The sequence below is a fragment of the Myxine glutinosa genome, chromosome 4 (genome assembly GCF_964187855.1).
Source record: "Myxine glutinosa chromosome 4, kmMyxGlut1.1, whole genome shotgun sequence".
NCBI lineage: Eukaryota > Metazoa > Chordata > Myxini > Myxiniformes > Myxinidae > Myxine > Myxine glutinosa.
The window spans coordinates 55,968,212-55,988,417 of NC_136264.1; the positions used below are offsets into that span (position 1 = coordinate 55,968,212).

Genomic DNA, 20,206 nt, shown 5'->3' on the forward strand with positions numbered 1-20,206 from the left:
CTTTAGACTGCTGAGACCCCTTGGACCTTTGAAGACCCCTAAGATCCTTAAGACCCAGAGGACCCAAAAGTCCCCTTTGACCTAAAAAGACCCAGAAGACCTAAAAGACCGAGAAGACCCAAAAGTCTTCGAAGACCCAAAATACCCAGAGGACCCAAAGACTCTAAAGATCTAAAAGTCCCCGAGCACTCAAAAGACGGAGGATACATGAAAAGACCCCCAAGTCTGGCAGGTATGTCACAAGGTGGTGAAGACCAATGAAAATTTGGTCCAATGGACCAACGGGCCCTCTAGTAATGCTGAAAAGAATAACCAAGTTATTCACACTTATGAGTAAAATAGATCAGACTTCCAAATAAATAATTTACAAAATAAACCAAAATACATTGAACATTTCTTCTTCGTTGTAGCACAAAGCTGTGGGTTAGCATAATTGGCTGAGGGTGCACCTGGGCTACTGATACAGTGCCCCCTGTAGAACAGGGCAGCAATTGATAATTTGTTCATGGTGCCGGGGATCGGTCGCTTGCTCTGCACAAAGACAACGAGGGATCTATAATGTCCACTAACTAAAACTGTCAGATGTTCTCCAGGTTTAACGTCCATCCAAAGGACGGCACACACATTGATGAATCACCCAGCCTGTAGGACACCAGGATGGCACTTTATAGCTGGGTCGGGATTCAAACCCAGGCTAGAAAGCTTACAGGTGACAGGTGAGTGTGCGTACCTCTAGGCCATCCTGCCAGCCCACATTTAACATATAATATTAAACAGGATGCAATCAGGATAAACTCGGTCCCCATTTATGTGTAAAACTTAATAAGCGGTTGACAAGTTGCAGTTTCATGAGGAGCAATTTGTAACAATTATGATGAACTTGGTCCCTATTTAGCAAATTCATTGAAGATGACATTTGAAAGCATTTACTTAAGAATTGTATCAATTCTCATTGTCGTTCAGTATACATATTTTGTGCCTTCTCCTCCTTATCTTCATCAATGTACCATCTTTACAGAGTGAGTCATGCGAAGGATTAAGCTGGGTGGTTTGCCGTTGCCTTCCCAGCATTAATGTGGTTCCGTCATGGCTGGAAATTTGGGATTCGCTCAGTGTGTCATGGGCTGGGATTCAAACCCAGATTGATAGCTCAAAGGCTAGCGTGCATACCTGCAACTATCAGCTACCCAACCAGGTCAACCCACCTCTTCTGCAGGACAAAAATTAGGAGTGAGGAGAAGAGGAACAATAAGGGTAATGAGAAATTTCCATGCGTCGATCTGTCTTAAGAGTTCCGGAAAAAGCCTGGTTGGTTTGAGGTCTTAGGGTCTTCAGTTTGAGCTACTGTCATGTCGTTGAATTAACACTTGGTGGGTTGACTCAGCGTGTCATCCTTCCGAGGTTGGCAAAATGAGTATAGTGTAGCGGTTCCCGCTGAATGTACACAATCGCCTTGCACCTGCCAGGGCGCGATCGCCATGCCGGGCTCGTCCGGACGGGCCCAGACGCGCCTCTCCTGGGCATGCCCTGACTCGCTGTTCCCGGGCACGCCCGAACCTCCCGGGCACGCCCGGTCTCGTCTTTCCCGGGCATGCCCACTCTCGCCTTTCCAGGGCTCGCCCAGAGCGCACGGGCACGCCCAGCCTCGACTTGCCAGGCCGTGTCCAGGACGCCCGGGCATGTCCAGACTCGCCTTTCCAGGGCTCGCCCAGAGCGTCCGGGCATGCCCGCTCTCGCCTTTCCAGGGCTCGCCCAGCCTCGACTTGCCAGGCCGCGTCCAGGACGCCCGGGCATGTCCAGACTCGCCTTTCCAGCACTCGCCCTTGACACCCGGGCATGCCCGGTCTCGGTTTTCCCGGGCAAACGCCCCGGCATAAATGTGTATATATATTGCTGCCCGATAAACGGGCTTGTCAGAATACCTGAGCTGTTTTGTTTCAATAAAGCAACTCGGACGAATTCCGTCTTTGGTCGCGTCAATTCTTTCGACTCGCGTTGGAGCGCAGCTCCTTCACTGGTGACCTACCGACATGGACACGGCAGTGACTCTTAAACTGCCTACCTTCTGGGAAGCTCACGCGGCTATTTGGCTGGCCCAGGCGGACTCCCACTTCGCCCTGCGAGGCATCACCGCGGACGACACCCGCTTCCACCACGTCGTGGCAGCGCTCGGTTCCGCCACAGCGGCCCGCGCCCTGAGCCTCCTTGAGCACCCCCCGGCTGCCGACAAGTATGACGCGCTGAAGACGCTACTCCTCGACCCTTTCGCCCTCTCACCGGCGGCACGCGCACGGCGCCTGCTCGACCTGCCCGAGCTCGGCGACACGCGCCCGTCCGAGCGCATGGACTATATGCTCTCGTTGCTCGGTGAGCACTCTCCGGATTTTCTGTTCCACGAGCTGTTCCTTCGCCAGCTGCCTCACCCGGTACGCCTCACCCTGGCTGGCACGTCGATCACCGATCCCCGCGCCCTCGCCAGGGAAGCCGATAAGATCTCCTCGGCGAGCCAACACATCGGCGCGGCTACCTGGAGCCTGCCGCCGTCCGAGGCGACGCCCACAACGCCCGAGCGCCCTGCGCGGTTGGAGGCCGAACTGCCGGTGCAACTGGCGGCCGCCACGCCACGCCGACCGCTTCCGACACGATGGCCGGGGCCTCCACCTGACCAGGCGTGGTGTTATTACCACGCCAGGTTCAGACACAAGGCTCGGACGTGCCGACCCCCGTGCACTTTCGGCAAGTCGGGAAATGGCCGGGCCGGCGTTCATTCCCAGACATGAGCGCCGGCCACTCGGGCAACTTGCTTTTTATTCGGGACAAAGCGTCCGGGCGGCGTTTCCTTTGTGACACCGGCGCCCAACTGAGCGTCATACCGGCCTCCGAGCAGGACAGGCGGGATGCCGTTTGCGGCCCCTCTTTGGTCGCTGCTAATGGCTCGGCCAAACGCACTTTCGGCCCGCGCAACGTCACCCTCTGCTTCGGCAGCCAGCGCTTTCAGTGGACCTTTGTGACCGCCTGCGTCCCCATGGCTTTGCTGGGCGCCGACTTCCTCTGCGCGCACAGGCTGCTGGTCGACGTCAAACGTCGTCGCCTTGTCAACACCGAGACCTTCAGCTCCCTGGCGTGCACGATGAGCAGCTCCGCGCCGACCGAACTGGCGTGCGCCCTCCTGACGGCGAACGAGTTCGCTCGCCTGCTCGCGGAATTCCCGGCCCTCACACGGCCGACATTTTCGGCCGTCGCAGTGCGGCATGGGATTGAGCACCACATACCCACTACGGGCCCGCCGGTCTACGCCAGGGCCCGCCGCCTCGACCTGGCCAAGCTCGCCGTGGCAAAGGCCGAGTTCGACGCGTTGGAGCACCTCGGCATTGTGCGGCGCTCCAATAGCGCGTGGGCCTCACCACTGCACATCGTGCCAAAGCCGGGGGGCGGATGGCACCCGTGTGGCGACTACCGCCGCCTCAACGACGCTACCACCCCCGACAGGTACCCGATCCCGCACATCCAGGACTTTTCCGCCCGTTTGGCGGGACGGGTCATATTCTCCAAAATTGAACTGATACGGGGATACCACCAGGTACCTGTCCGGGCGGCCGACATCCCGAAGACGGCCGTCATCACGCCGTTCGGCCTGTTCGAATTTTTGAGGATGCCGTTTGGCCTCAAGAACGCGGCCCAGGCGTTCCAGCGCTTAATGGATGGCATGCTGCGTGACCTGCCATTTCTTTTCGTCTATCTGGACGACATCCTCGTCGCCAGCACGTCCCGCGCCGAGCACCTCCTCGCCTCAGAGAGCACGGCTTAATTGTCAACCCGGCCAAATGCCACTTTGGCACAACGACCGTTGACTTTTTGGGCCACCGCAACACCAAGACCGGGGCCGTGCCGCTGCCGACCAAGGTCGAGGCCATCACCACGTTCCCGCGTCCCCGTTCCATCAAGGCCCTACAAGAGTTCCTCGGCATGGTGAATTTTTATCACCGATTCGTGCCCCGCGCTGCTCAGCTCATGCGGCCCCTTTACGAGGCCCTCCGGGGCAAGCCGGCCAAGCATGACATCGTTTGGTCCGCGGCCATGGACGCGGCCTTCGCGAGCGCAAAACGGGCCCTCGCCGATGCAACGCTGCTGGCTCACCCGGTGCTCAACGCGCCCATCGCCCTCACTACGGACGCCTCCAACTACGCGGTGGGCACCGTCCATGAACAATGGGTGGCCGGGGTTTGGCAGCCACTCACTCTTTTCAGCCGGTAGCTCCGGCCGAACGAGTTAAAATACAGCACGTTCGACCGCGAGCTGCTCGGTCTATTCCTGGCCGTTCGCCATTTCCGACACCTCCTGGAGGGCCGCCCGTTCACGGCTTTCGTCGACCACAAGCCGTTGGTCTACGCAATGGCCAAAGTCACGGAGCCGTGGTCGGCCCGCCAGCAGCGCCACCTCTCCGCCGTGTCGGAATTCACCACGGACATCCGGCACGTTGCCGGCAAAGACAACGCCGTGGCCGACTGTCTTTCTCGGGCCAGCGCAAACGCGGTCCACCTCGGCATGGACTTCGCGCTCATGGCGGCCGACCAGACCACCGACACCTCGGTGCAGGCCCTCCGGGCGGCGGACACGGGCCTCCGCCTGGCCGACATCCCCTTCGCGGGCACCGTCCTGCTCTGCGACGTCTCCCAGGGCCAGCCTCGCCCCATCGTGCCCGTTTCCTGGCAGCGCCGCATCTTCGCCTCCATCCACGGCCTTTCTCACCCGGGCCGGAAAGCTTCTCAGAAGCTGGTGTCGGCGCGTTTCGTCTGGCACGGTCTTCGACGGAACGTCCGCGACTGGGCCAACGCCTGCACGGCCTGCCAGCGGGCCAAGGTCCACCGCCACACCCAGGCCCCGCTAGCACCTTTCACCGTGCCTGCACGGTGTTTCGACCACGTCCACGTGGACCTGGTGGGTCCCCTGCCCCCATCGCGGGGGTTCACCCACCTGCTCACCATGGTGGACAGGACCACCAGGTGGCCGGAGGCCGTGCCCCTCACCTCCACCGCCGACATGGCGCAGGCGTTCATCGCCACCTGGGTCACGCGCTTCGGCACACCGGCGGACATCTCGTCCGACCGCGGCCCACAGTTCACGTCCGAACTTTGGGGCGCGGTCGCCCGCTCGTTGGGGGTCACGCTGCACCGCACCACGGCCTACCACCCCCAAGCCAACGGGTTGTGCGAGCGGTTTCACCGCTCCATGAAGGCCGCACTCATGGCCGGCCTTCAGGACGACGGTTGGACTGATCGGCTGCCGTGGGTCCTTTTGGGCCTCCGCACGGCCCCCAAGGAGGACCTCCGGGCGTCCGCCGCCGAGCTCGTCTACGGCCAGCCGCTCCGCGTCCCGGGCGAGTTCGTGCCCGACGCTACCAGTCCCTGGTCCGCTGCACACCAGCGCTCGGACCTCCAGGAGGCCACCCGTCGATTTGCCCCTGTGCCAACGTCTCGCCACGGTGGCCCCCAGTCCTACGTCCCCCCCGGCGCTTCGCACAGCGGAGTACGTCTTTGTGCGTCATGACGCGCACCGGGGGCCACTCCGGCCGCCGTACGACGGGCCCTTCCGGGTCCTGCGACGTGGCGACAAGTCCTTCGTCATCGACGTCGGCGGCCGGTCGGACCGGATCTCTGTGGACCGCCTCAAACCGGCGCACGTGGACGTCGACCGACCACCACGGTTGGCCCTTCCTCCGCGGCGAGGCCGCCCCCCGTCCACAGTTCCCCCCGCTCGACCACCCACCACCGGATCGGACCCCCCCCCCCCACGACCCTCCAGGGGTCGCTTCGACCGGGTCATCCGGACCCCCCTTAAGTTGACCCTGCCGGTGCAGGTCGATTCTGGAGGGGCGTGTGTAGCGGTTCCCGCTGAATGTACACAATCGCCTTGCACCTGCCAGGACGCGGCCAGGGCGCGATCACCATGCCGGGCTCGTCCGGACGGGCCCAGACGCGCCTCTCCTGGGCATGCCCGGACTCACTGTTCCCGGGCACGCCCGAACCTCCCGGGCACGCCCGGTGTCGTCTTTCCCGGGCATGCCCGCTCTCGCCTTTCCAGGGCTCGCCCAGAGCGCCCGGGCACACCCAGCCTCGACTTGCCAGGCCGCGTCCAGGACGCCCGGGCATGTCCAGACTCACCTTTCCAGGACTCGCCCTTGACACCCGGTCTCGGTTTTCCCGGGCAAACGCCCCGGCATAAATGTGTATATATATTGCTGCCCGATAAACGGGCTTGTCAGAATACCTGAGCTGTTTTGTTTCAATAAAGCAACTCGGACGAATTCCGTCTTCGGTCGCGTCAATTCTTTCGACTCGCGTTGGAGCGCAGCTCCTTCAATAGCAGCTTAATGAAAACGGGGCACTGCATCAGCGGCACAGTCGCACTTCCAGAAATGATGCAACCAGCAGCTACAAACTGCACACGAAACGACGACGACAACATAGTTCTCAAAAGGAGAAAAAGACATAAAATGCCATGGACCCGTAGCCGTGGTGGTTTTAGTAATTTTGCTGTACGGAGTTAAAGACCGCCAGTGGGCCATCTTCTTCGGATTACAAAACAAAATCTTCCGCATATGTATCCTTCCATGTTTTGTCTTTGTGCCTAGTATGAACAAAATCGGACCACGCATGTTCAGGAAATGATTGGGGACACGTTTAAGCTACAAAATGGCCGCCAGTCTGCCATGTTGGATCTGATCTCAAAAAAAGACGTGCGTATGTAAGCGTTCGTTCATTATCTGTTTTCCAAGTTTTAACAAGATCAGTAAATGCATGTCCGAGAAATGGTTGAGAACGCATTCAACATCGGGTTTTTACAACTAAATGGCCGCCAGTCGGCTATCTTTGATTGCATCATGAAACAAAATGATGTGCATATGTATACCGTCATGTATTGTCTTTTTGCCAAGTATGAACAAAATCGGTCCATACATCTCCGAGATATGGCTGCGGACGCACGCACACACGCATGGACGACATGCCCCATCCATAAGCCCCAGTTTCGGACTAAGTTCAACGGGGGCTAATAATTTGTACCTCCGCCACCAAAGGTGGATGGAGGTTATGTTTTCACCCCTGTCTGTTTGTCTGTCCATTTGTTTGTGAACAATAAGATCTCAAAAAATTGTGCACGGATTTGGACGAAATTTGGCAGAGATGTAATGTATGTGACAAGGGAAACGTTATTAGATTTTGTTGAAGATCCGGATCCGGATCCGGATACTAGAATTTTAAAAGTGATTCTTCACCTTTGGGAGAACGGGCCAAAAACGATACATAGCAGGATATCTCAAAAAGTTGTGGACGGATTAATTATTTATTGATTAATCAATTAATTATTTAATTATTTATTAATGAGTTATTTAATTAAATTTCTAAAAGATACATCTTCGGATGAAGCACTTGTGGTTTAGTTATGCTATTAGCCAATTGATTAAAAAAATATTTTGTGATAATCTTTTGTTGATTGTAATTATACAATTAATGAATCAATTAGTGTACACCTCTCCCTCCCAATGCAGCCTCTATGAGCTGCACTGCGGTATGAAAGTAGGAACCATCACGGCATGTCGTCATTTACTTGAACTCGATATCTCTTTTTTCATTCCAAACAACATAACTCCAATCACAAATTAATCACAAAATAAACTTTTAACAACATTGTTAATGTTTCCTTTGTTGTAAAAACTACCAAGTCAACAGTTAAAAGGATTTTGAGCCGACAGGTGTTACGGCCTTGGCAAGATCGATGGAGACAGCGATCTGTTGGCTTATACACCTATCAAATAGCTATGTGGAATTCTCTCATGTAGCGATTAAACCCACGTCGTTTGAACTTTGGCCGAGGTCATTATTCACTTTTAATGATGTTTATATACGAATCAAAAAGAAGATAATTGGTTTTGGGTCATCCTTTCCGCATATCTCGTGGGATTGTGAGTTGGAGAGACGACCGTGATGGCGGGGAGGAGGGTTGGCATTCTCTCAAGCAGGGATTCACCCCATGTCCTTATAAAAGGTCTTTCTCCGAGGTCACCGAGTCCGATCGGTGCAGCTGATCGGTGCAGCTGTGCAGCTGTGCAGCGATCGATGCAGCCGTTTGTGCGGAACCCGGGAAAATAACGTTATGCGGGAGTCCAAACTGAAAATGCTGGAGGCCAAAGCTGAAATTGGAAAAACAATATGGCCTATTTTACTCCAGGAGATCCCAGGATTACCCACCCAAAATATTGTTGTGATCGGTTCAGCCGTTATTGCGGTACCTTCGAACGGATGGACAGACGGACGGACATTTGGTGAATTATAGTAAGATGTATACATTTACCTTTTTAATTATCATCTACAACAGAAAAACATTGCACTCGAATTTTTCATCGATGTGAATCAAATATTGAAACTTTTCAACTTCAATACATTGATGCAGAATTCAGTCCTATCAATTCACTCATTCTGGCAAAACTGTTTGTAAAGAAGTTTACCAAAAAACCTATCTGCCTCTGAAAATGAAAACTTAATTGGAGATGCCTCTTGTCTATCCAAGAGCCAAGAGTGGAGTTGAGTCTGTAAAGGAAGTTTTTGAAGAGGTGGAAAAGCATTAGTTGGAAAAAAACAACAACAACTTGGCATTGAGTTTGAATGACCAAGTTCCTTATGTTTTGAGTTCAACTACTTTGGAACTATCAGATTCTCTCACCCGAAAGCAAGATGACTGAGCTTGGATTGAGACAAAAGAGTTTCTTGGTCAGGATGGTCAATCCGATGCCAAGAGGTGAACAGCAACCAACTGATTGGTCAGAAATGACACAGTTTGAGTGATTTCCCCCATGTTCTTTGTAAACCCTCTCCAAGCCACGGGCCGAATGAAGCAGCCCACATTGTCCAAAGCACAAATAATTACAGCGTTCCATCATGCACCATTTATTAATTAAAAAACACATTATCCTGTGAAGCAAAAAGGAGCTCCATGTTCTACCAGACTTGGTGGAGAAATACTTGGAGGGTCCGTTCTGAGTCTGGGAGGTCGGTGGTTCAAATCCCGGACAAGTCATATCAACAACTTTTACAATGTTGCTTCCCTTGCTTGGAGTCAGCATTTAAACAGGACAGGGTACTGACAATATGTTGGCAATCATAGCATAGGCTTTGATGGGTCTAATGGTCTCCTCCTGCCTCCTGCATTGAAGTTCCTTGTAAGAGAACTCATATTATTATTATTATTAACGTGAATGTCGAGTCGATGGTGCTGCGCAGCGGATGAATTAAACAGATGTTCTTTCAGGATGAAGTTATTGAACTAAAAAGTTTTTTTTTTCCCCTCATTATCAAAACTCGACTTTTGGGTCAGTAATTTGCCCAAATTATTCCTTATAATTCCACCATTGTCAAATTCCGTCAGATGGCTTTAATATTGGGGTTTTTTTTTAACGTAATAATGGCCAACACAAGGGAGTTTGGGTATTTTGGTTTGGATTTGAATTTAACCTAAATGAAAACTTAAATACTTTTTGTGGATGCAGGTTAGGTTTTCACCGCTGTCTGTCTGTCCGTTTGTGAACAAGATATTTCCAAAAATTGTAGACGGATTCGGACGAAATTTGGCAAAGATGTCGCATGTGTGACAAGGATGAAATGATTCGATTTTGGTGAAGATCCGAATTCGGATCCGGCTACTATAATTTTAAAAGTGATTTTTCACCATTGGGAGATCGGGCCAAAAACGATACATAGCAAGATATCTCAAAAAGTTGTGGACGGATCTGGACGAAACTTGGTGAACCGGTTGGGTGTCTGACGAGGACAAACAGATTCAATTTTAGTGTAGATCTGAATATGGATTCTGATATGAGAATTATTTAAATGTTTAAGTGATTCTTCACCATTGGGAGATCGGCCCAAAAACGATACACAGCAGGATAACTCAAAAGTTTTCGATGGATTTGGACGAAACTTGTTGGACAGGTTGTGTGTGTGACAAGGACTAATCGATTCGATTTTGGTAAAGATCCGGATCCGGATCCAGGTAGTATAATTTGTTAAGTGATTCTTCACTATTGAGTGATATGGCCAAAAATGATATATAGCAGGATATTTCAAAAAGTTAAGGACAGATTTGGACGAAATTTGGTGGACCGGTTGGGTGTGTTACAAGGACTAATCGATTCTATTTTGGTGAAGATGTGTATATGGATACGGCTACAATAAGTATTTAATTTCTACGTGATTCTTCACCTTGAGAGATCGGGTGAGAAGCGATATATCACGTGACATTTAAAAAAGTTATGGACGAGTTATGAACAAACTTGGTGGACGAGTTGGTTTGGTGACAATAAAAAGCCGATGAGATTATGGTTCAGGTCCGAATCCAGATCCGGCCTATCAGTGGGATACAAAACGTAAACTGTTCACCAGGTGGAGGTATGTATGCTCTCCATTGAGTGCCGTTCTAGTTGCTAATGCAGTGTTACACAAGGATGAAAAATGTACAGTAAAGTACTACATGCTATGACCATGGTAAAGTTCGAGCATTTTACAGTTACTGATGCAGGTACATCCCTTAGAATATGGAGAGCTTGAGGAGACTTCAGGAAATATAATTTGTTGTCCACATGGTAACTCATTGTGCCTGCCTGCAGCCCACTTATGTCACATAAGCAACACCCAGCACTAAGTAGCCTTCAGGGGAAAAGATGACAGTTTTCAGACTGTTTAGGCTGGATAATCATTCGCAGAATGTTGCAGCCGTCAGCAATGACTTTGACGTCACGTAAATTGGAATGTTTAACTTCATCCTCATGGGATGAGAAAGAATATTGTCTCTGTCGTAAAGGCTGTTGGGATATCCGTTTGGAGAAAAGCTGTAATATTGGAGACCAGCCGAAACCCGTGGAACATCCACGGAAGGGAGGATGTGGTGTATGGATAGAGTGTACCATTATGGATGGCATAGGGGATTTGCTTGTCCGAGTAAGAGTTAGGAAGAAAGATGAGAATGAAGAGTGCATATATGAACAACGATCGCCGACACCGGCACAAATGCATGCTCTGGATTGTCCAATCAGCGGACGGCTTGCTTGCCTTCGCCCAGCAGACGCCAATACGATGGCGTCGTAAGATGGCGTAGTATCGGCAGTTAATCGGATGCTTTTGGGCCCCAACGTCGGCTAATTCAGATTTTTCGAGTATGGCTGTACGTGATAAACAAAGAGCGCGGTTCGTAGATCGTAAATCCATTAGTGCCGTGGGCATCGGGTGACTGGGTGCGGCGTAAAAGGGATAACAAAGTCGAGTCCTTACGCTATTATTATATAGATGTTATATAGTCATATGTCATCTATGCTGAGTCTGATACATTCCAGAGTTTATTTTATTTGTTTGTGAACTCTTCTTTGTTTTTTTCGTTTTTTTTTTGTTTTTTTTTAGCTCTGCCACCAAAGGTGGACGGAGGTTATTCTTTCGCCCATATTTGCCTGTCTGTCTGTTTGTCTGTCTATGTATATTTAGACATCTGCCTGGCTGAACAGTTTGCGTTTTATCTCACTGATAGGCCAGATATGAATTCGGACCTGAACCAAAATAGAATCCGCTTGTTCTCGTCACATAACCAGCTCAACCAACAAGTTTTGTCTTAACTCGTCCACAATTCTTTGAGATATCATGCTATGTATAGTTTTTGACCCTCCTCTCAATGGTCAAAAGGCACTCAAATCTATTTTAAAATCTCATATCCGGTTCCAGATCTTCACCAAAAGCGAATCAATTTGGCCTTGTCACACACCCAACCTGTCTACCAGGTTTTGTCCGAATCCGTCCATATCTTGTTTTTTGAGATTTCCTTTCTGACAACATCTCTCAATGGTGAAGAATCATTTCAAAAATTCTCAGATCCGCATCTGAATCCTTATCTTCATCAAAATGAAATCAATTAGTCCATGTCACACACCCAAAGTGTCCATCAAGTTTCGCCAAATCCGTCCACAACTTTGAGGTATCCTGCTCACAGACAAACAGACAGACAAAGGGACATGGGTGCAAACAAGCTCCCTCCACCTTTGGTGGCGGAGGTAAATATCACGCATCTCACACGTCAAGCAAACAAGACATCAATGGGAGCTGCATTCCGTCGCATTTTGTGCACATTTGTTTCTCTCTACATTCCCGGCACCAAATTCTTGCATTATGGTTCTTTATGCATCAAAGATTGTATGTGTTCAAAGCAAAAGGCGAGGCAATTTGTGACTTTTTCAAAATGGCCATTCTTCCTTATGTTGGTTCATGTTCCCCATGTGCATGTGGATTTTCTTGTAAGCCGCTTTGGGACGGTTTCAGCCTCCTGCCCACATTCGCCCTCATATTCCACATTGCTATGCGACCAAAAAAATGCGCACATGGCTCTATAATATCCAGGAACACGCCACAAGTGAAATGAATTATAAAGCAAATCTCAAACATGGCCAATGGCACGTCAACATTGCGTTCTCAGACTCAGGCGAGACGCCTGGGATATGGAAAAGGCCTGTAAAAGGCCGAGGGCATTTGCCTGTAATGCCATAGATTCTTATTGTGGATAAATGTGCAGCTGCCTTGAGCTGTTTAGCGCCACCTTTGATTTTCAAACCGATATCTACTCCAGATGTTGCAAACTGGTGCCCCTTTTCTGCAACCATTGGAACAGTTTTTTCCCTTGTTCGGGTTCAAGCAAATCAACATTCAAAGCCCTTTCTTTAAAGATTATGACCTGAACCTACACACTGTAGTGTCTAAGGCCACAAAGAAGGCTTTGCTCTTTGGACTTTTCACATCAAAGGATTATGGGCCAGAACTGAAGGGAAATGTTTCTGGACGTTTTAAGACACATGAGGCCAGTAACTTTAGGCCTTGTGTTACAGGAGGAGGTGAAACCCTTTTGTTCAATGAAGTATCACTTGTACAAGGAGGTAACAGGGACAAAACCATGGCTGTAATAATCTTGACTCCATGGGGAGATTGGAGCCCCAGAGTTCGTTCCAGCACACAGAGTTCATGACCGGTGAACTCGCCCTGAAAGTTTTGCGACTGAGGTTGTGACTGTTCTTCCCTCCTATGTCACACAGGAATTTTGCCCTTGCATTTCCAAAGAACCCTTTCGCAACCAGCGATACCAATTGAAACACCGTTGTAAGAATTGAGTTCAAAGTGAATTGATACTCTGCACAACTGATTATTTATTGAGAACATAATATTCCAGACTCGGTGGTGTAGCTTTGAGTTTGGGAGGTTGGCAGTTCAGAAACCGCCAGTCATACCGAAGATGCTAGAAATTGCTTGGCACATAAACGACGAGGGACTTGGATCATTCAAACTCAATGCCAAGTTGTTGCTTTTTTCCAACTAATGCTTCTCCACCTCTTCTAAAACCTTAACAGACTCAACTCCACTCTTGGATCGACAAGGGCATCTTCAAGTTTTCATTTTCAGAGGGAGATGGGTTTTTTGGTTGGCAACACAGACAACCATAAGTTGGCAACTATTGCACAGACTTTGATCACCCTAATTGCCTCCTCCTGCATCGAAGTTCACTGCAAGGGAACTCGTATTAATAACACTAGCAACGGTACCCACCCTATGGGCGGGGCTTCAATTGTGAGGCCCGAATGAAAAGGCAAAATATCAGAAATTGAAGGCTTTTTTATTTTAAACGATTTATATAAACATCCGTTAAATCATATCACATGCTAATCAACAAAATCTAAACAGTATTTGTAGAATTTCAATAAAAGACGCATCACTGTTCATATCGGTAAATATTATTCCATCGTGTTTGGAGGAACTGGGAAATTGGAAATTGGAAAAATTGGAAAATTGGGAAAACAATATAGCCTATTTTACTCCAGGGGGTCCCAGGATTATCCACCCAAAATATCGTTGTGATCGGTTCAGCCGTTTCTGCGGTACCTGGGAATGGACAGACAGACGGACATTTGGTGAATTATAGTAAGATGAAAGTAAACTTGGGTATTTTTAAGCTCCATCATCATACTAAAATACACAATTTGGCTTCTGTCTGTTTGTCTGTCTGTCTGATGACTTTTTGACCATTCCTTCCTTACTTATCCAATCTCAACCAAACTTGACAGGATGACCAAGAGTTACACAATGAAGGGTGTAGCACATTCATTTGCCCCCCCTCCCCAAGGGGATTTTCTCCCCCAAGCGGGTTTTCCCCACAATTGCCATCAATGGGTTGCATGTTGAGATGTATATCCATGTTAAATTAGCTTTATCACGGCGTTTTTCCAAGGCCGCATCTAATAACAAAACTAACGATAATAGCACAATATTAATGTTATTGAATGAATGAATGATCGTTTCAAGGCCATTTTTCCCCACTAGAGCAGGGGTTAGCCTTGCAGGCCCCATGACAATCCTGGTTCCCTGTTTGAGGCAATGTTTTTATGGCCAGATGCCCTTCCTGATTTTTATGGCCAGATGCCCTTCCTGACACCAACCCTTCGTCACATCTTACGATGTGCAGGGATACAGTGTACCTATTCTAAACCAGGGTACACACCGGGATCATTCATCCCAGCAAGCTGGTACTCAATTTGCCAACCTCAGAAGGATGAACAGGCTGAGTCTAACCCCCCTGGCGTGAATTCAGTGATTGACCGGCATTCGAACCCAGGACCCTAGGATCCCAAGCCAGCATCCTAACCACTAAGCCAACACCAGGGTTTTCACAATATTAATGTTATTACAAAACAATATTAATACCAATAATATCCCACCTCCCCAATAGGTTTTTCTTCCTTGAACAAACGTCGAGTCAAAATTTATAAATAGCTCATCATGGCGTTTTTGTGGGAGCAACGGCCCAATGGCCTCCACCAGAAGTAAAAATATTATAAACCACAAACACGTATGATTAGCTTTTTAAAGTCGCTAATGCTGTTTAAAACACTAAACAAAGAAATTTGGAGGAATCCCAACATCCGTGAGGTAAGTTTTACTTCCAGAACTGAGCAAAGATCTCCTGTACTCTCTATAACCCACAAAGGTTGGGTTAATAACATGACCCTTCCTGCCGCTACCGAGGCTTTTTTTGTGGCGGCCTTTTGAAACTCGCTCCTGCTGTTTAACATGAAACTGAAAGGGAGGAAGACCGGGTTGTGCTCATTTGCCAAGCATATAGCTAGTGCTTGCCAAGCCAGCCGTTCCTTAACGGTTTTGAATGGAGTGCTTACTCGAATGCTTAAACCACTTGGCGATCTCTCCACAAGAAACTTGGTAAATGAACACACACCCAATGTTCTTGAGATCCGACCATAGATCGACTGTAATCTATATAACCCAAAGAGGAATGACCCTTCCTGTCGCTCCTTTAGTGAGCGGGTGTACTAGTCCTTATAAAACTGACACTCTGGCGGGATGCTGTGGGGAACTTTGCAATAAACAAGTGCAATTTTAAGTACACAAGCCTTCAGGAGAAACAATTATCCGAGTATCATGTTTGCAATAATTACCTCCCCCTCCGACGGTTGTTGAAATTTATGTTTTCACCTCTGTTGATCTGTCTATGTTACTAGTACCCGACTGCAAAGCCGCAATGAGCCGGCGAAGCCAAAGCCTCTTGCCACTATTTTACCCATCACTATGGCATCAGTAGGTTAGGTAGTTGGTAGTAGGTAGGTGTAGTAGGTACTGTACCTAGTTCAAAATGACACCATTTGCATTCTGGATGAGATTAAAATTTATAAAATTTCCTTCTTTATTAATTCGGTGAATTCCGTCTCAACTTCGGATATTTCCGGCCGTGAAAAACTAATCCCTACGGCCACGGGATTTCTAAAAAATAATTCTTCGTCAGTTTTAGAATATTTGACGCCGTTTTCAGCGTCCGAAACATGGTAAAAAGCTTTTTTGAAATATTTTTTCGAATGCTCGAATCTCATTGGTTGCGGTGTTTGGTGACGATTTTCGTTGAAGATAACCAGGGTCCGTGTGGGCCCGGGGAACGAGGTTGGTCTTAAAGTATTTTAATTACAAATTAGAGGTGTATAAGATTGTGAATCAAACAAAGACGGGTGAAACAAACTCCTATTGAACGTTTTTGCAATTTTTGTATGCATACTTCCACATCCGGAAGATGGCGGCCTCCATTGAGTGATTTGGTTTTTGAAATATTTTTTCAAATGCTCGAATCTCATTGGTTCCGGTGTTTGGTGACGATTTTCGTTGAAGATAACCAGGCCCGTGCGGGCCGAGGTTGGTCTTAAAGTATTTTAATTACAAATTAGAGGTGCATAAGATTGTGAATCAAAAAAGACGGGTGAAACAAAGTCCTATTGAACGTTTTTCAATTTTTTATGCATACTTCCACATCCGCAAGATGGCAGCCTCCATTGAGCGATTTGGTGCGTCAAAGCTTCGAAATTCTCAAGGGATCCAGCAAAATCTGGCTTTTCAACATAATACGTACGCGTTCATTCACAACACCGGCTTCGCCGGCTATAATAAATATTTATGAATCCCAAATGTCTACCTGAAGCACAATAATATTAATTACATGTAAGAATCAATGACTTAATTACCAATAATGCACAAATTAAATAAGTACAAACGTTGCATACAGAAACACAGCTAGACGTTAACTCATGACTCTCAACGTGGCAACTCCGCTTAATCAAGAAGTTCACACATTAAACACCAGCAAGTTTTCAAGTGGTGGTGATAAATGGATGAAAGGTGGCGGTGAGCCTAGTTGGGATGTTCAACATATGGAGGCTGCGTATAAATGGTGAAGCTGACACAGGCAGTCAGCACATCACATTAAACAAGTTCTCAGAAGGTGAATCACTGAAGCATGGAGAAGAACCCGGGTTAACCATTAAGGCTGCACCACAGATAATGAAGATGGGAACTCAAAGCTGAAAAGGATGATGTGGTTGATGGATAGGAGAGGTTGGAAGAGCTTTGAGGGCATGCACCGGTCAACATGCCAAATGCCTTCCCAAAATGGCCCGTCAATCACCCAAAATGGCGAAAAGAAGTGAAGTGCAATGTCCTAACGAACAGTCGAGGGAGTTCAGTAGAGATGAATACCTCTAAGGGTTGATGTACAAAGATAAGCTGAATCGCCTCCACAAATCTGTACAGTGAGTTAAAGTTGAGCCACCGTGGCTGGGGAATGGATTAGTCACTAAACATTCATAGGTTCGCATACAGAAGACGCCGATTCATGCATCACTGTGTATGTCAGTTTTAAAATGATATGCACCCCTCTAAACAGAGCATGGCAGCTCAAGAGAAGTCTGTTTTCTCAATCGGCCTTTGCCATTGGCCTTCCTCCAACTTGTTCTTCTCCCTCCCCTCCCTTTCCTCCCTCCCCCTTAACCATGTTGCTGCTGTTGTTGTTGTTGTTGTTGTTGTTGTTGTCACTCCCTTTATTCAGAAACATAACATTCACAAAATGAATATACTAGTTCGTAACACTCTCCCCCTTCAAGGAAGAAAGTTTGAACAGAGGCAGAACTTTCGTACCTTTTACATAAAACACACACAACAAAGAAAACATTTTCACAGCTAAGAGCAGCAGAACTTTCACAGCTAAGAAAGTTTGAACAGAGGCAGAACTTTCTTACCTTTCACATAAAACACACACAACAAAGAAAACATTTTCACAGCTAGGAGCAACATCTGGAAATACAAAATAAAAAACAGACTATGCTAGTCTGTTTTAAGTCATAAAACAAAAAACAGACGATCTTAGGTAATACTTCCCAACAGACTACAGGAGTAATCCCCAAGTTGCTCAGATCTTGATAGCATCTGCAATTATATTGTCTTTCCCTTTAATGAGAGTAATTTCCAGACTGAATTCCTGTAAAGACAAGCTCCATCTCATCAATCTCTGATCTTTCTTTTTTTATTTTATGAATGAAAGTTAAAGTATTGTGATCTGTGAAAACTACAACTGGAAAGGTAGTTGTACCTAACTATACCTCAAACTGTTGCAAAGCTAGCAGAAGGGCAACAGTCTCTTTTTTCTATTGTCAAATAGTAATTTTGGTGTTTGTCAAATTTCTTTCAATAATAGCATACAGGGTTATTTATGCCTGCAAAATCTTCCTGCAACAACACAGTCCAGCTCCCTCATCGCTAGCATCTACTGCTAATTTGAAGTTTTTCTGAAAATTTGGTGTCACAAAAACTGGAGAACTCTTAAGTATGGCTTTTACTTTGTTGAATGCTGCCTGACATTTGACATCCCATACAAATTTCATCTTTTTCTTGAGCAGATTAGTCAAAGGTACAACAGCATCATATACATTTTTGCAAAGTCTGTGATACAATCCAGCCATATCCAGGAATCTCATGAGCTCCTATTCACCGTTAGGTGCTGTCAAGCTATCAATTGCTTCCACTTTCGCTTTTACTGGCAGTACTTGACTTTGACCCACAACAGGACCTAAGAACACACAACCTGTGCTTTAGGAAATTCAAATTTTACCAGATTTACGGTCAGTTTGGCATCAGTAAGTCAGGTAAAATAAATCACGTATTATCTTCAGATGATCGTCCCAAGTCTTTGAAAGGATGATGACATCGTCAACGTACGCCTCTACCCCCTCAATATCCATCGTAAGATCATTTATGAGACGTTGAAATGTAGCGGGTCATTCTTGAGGCTGAAAGGAAGAACTTAAAACTGGTAAAATCCATTCAGTGTCACAAAGGCCGAGATTTTCTTTGCTCGTTCAGTAAGAGGAATCTACCAGTACCAACCCCTTCAATAAAATTCAAACTTGCTCACGAACTTCCCTTGACCAATCCTGTCCATGCAGTCATCAATCCGAAGGATTGGATAAGTCAGCTCATGACACTGCACTGGTGCAGAACTGGTTGAAAAAGTTTTGACATGAAATTTGATCCCTGATCAGACTGTATGACCTTAGGTAGACCAACAAGGGCGAAAAACTTAACTAAAGCATTAGCAATGTTTGGGGCCGCAATTTTTCTGAGAGGTATCGCCCATGGGAACCTTGTGGAAGCACACATAATAATCAAGATGCATTGATTACCTGCCTTAGTCTTGGGTAAGGGACCTACACAATCAATGATACCCCCACTGAAGGGTTCATGAAAAGCCGGAATGGCTTTTAACGGCGCTGAAGGAATCTTTTGATTGGGTTTCCTTACCATCTGGTACAAGTGACAGGATTACAAAACAAATCTGGCCAAAGAAAGTGTGTCAAAAATTGGTCACATGTTTTGTTCACCCAAAGATGACCTGCCAATGGTGTCTTGTGTGCCATACTCAAGATGTCATTACGTTGCAGTTGCGGAACCACAATTTGATGATATACTTTCCATTCATCATCAAATGGTACATCAGGTGGTCTCCATTTCCTCATTAAGACACTATCTTAAGGTAATAAACTGGAACTTTGGTAACATCATCCTCCGTGATGACTCCATTAGCCGGAGCTTTGAGCTTGGCATCTTCCAATTGCTCCTCTATAGGTCTCGCTCGTGTGAGATCAGGCCATTTTAACTATTTCCCAGACTTTTCAGATTGGCTACAAGATTTGTCTTCTGGTCCAAGAATAAGACTATTGCTAGTTCACTGACCTGACCCATGAAGGTATTCTCTAAACTAAGGTGTCAATGAGTTTGAAGTCAAAATCCTTTTTCACTCTACTCGCTTCAGCGCACTTCCTAGACAAGGAACGAGTCACGACACATGACGGAAAAAATATCAGGAATCTCCTGCACTAACTGAACTGCTCTTCACTCAGCATTTAGATTTTCAACTAACTGAGGGTTAATCGAGACTCTAAAACCTGCTAAGTCATTTCTGAAAATAATATAAACTCTTATGGGAAGAGTACACTATAAGCCTACAGTAACAGGTTCTGACACCAACTCAAACTTCAGGTGAACCACCCGAAGAGGGGGATTGACAAAGCCAACATGTGACACTGAGAGACTACCTGTCCTCTCCTCTTGCAATAAGCAGGTGTAAGTCTTGATGAAAATGCATTTGTCTGTTATCACGGCGTTCATCATAGGTCAGAGAATGGAATTATACATATATATATATATGTAGGGGGGGAGGGGGGGAGGAGGGGGAGGGGGGGAGGGGAGGAGGGGGGGGAGGGGAGGAGGGGATGGGGGAGGGGTGAGGGGGGAGGAAGGGGGGGTGG

At 47.7% G+C, this 20,206-nt stretch overlaps 1 protein-coding gene across 1 annotated transcript in view; it reads right to left on the bottom strand.

Moving 5' to 3' along the window:
• LOC137426097 (uncharacterized) overlaps positions 1 to 20,206 on the bottom strand; it is a 29,844-nt gene that overhangs the window by 7,979 nt on the left and 1,659 nt on the right. The gene's annotated exons all lie outside the window — the stretch shown is intronic.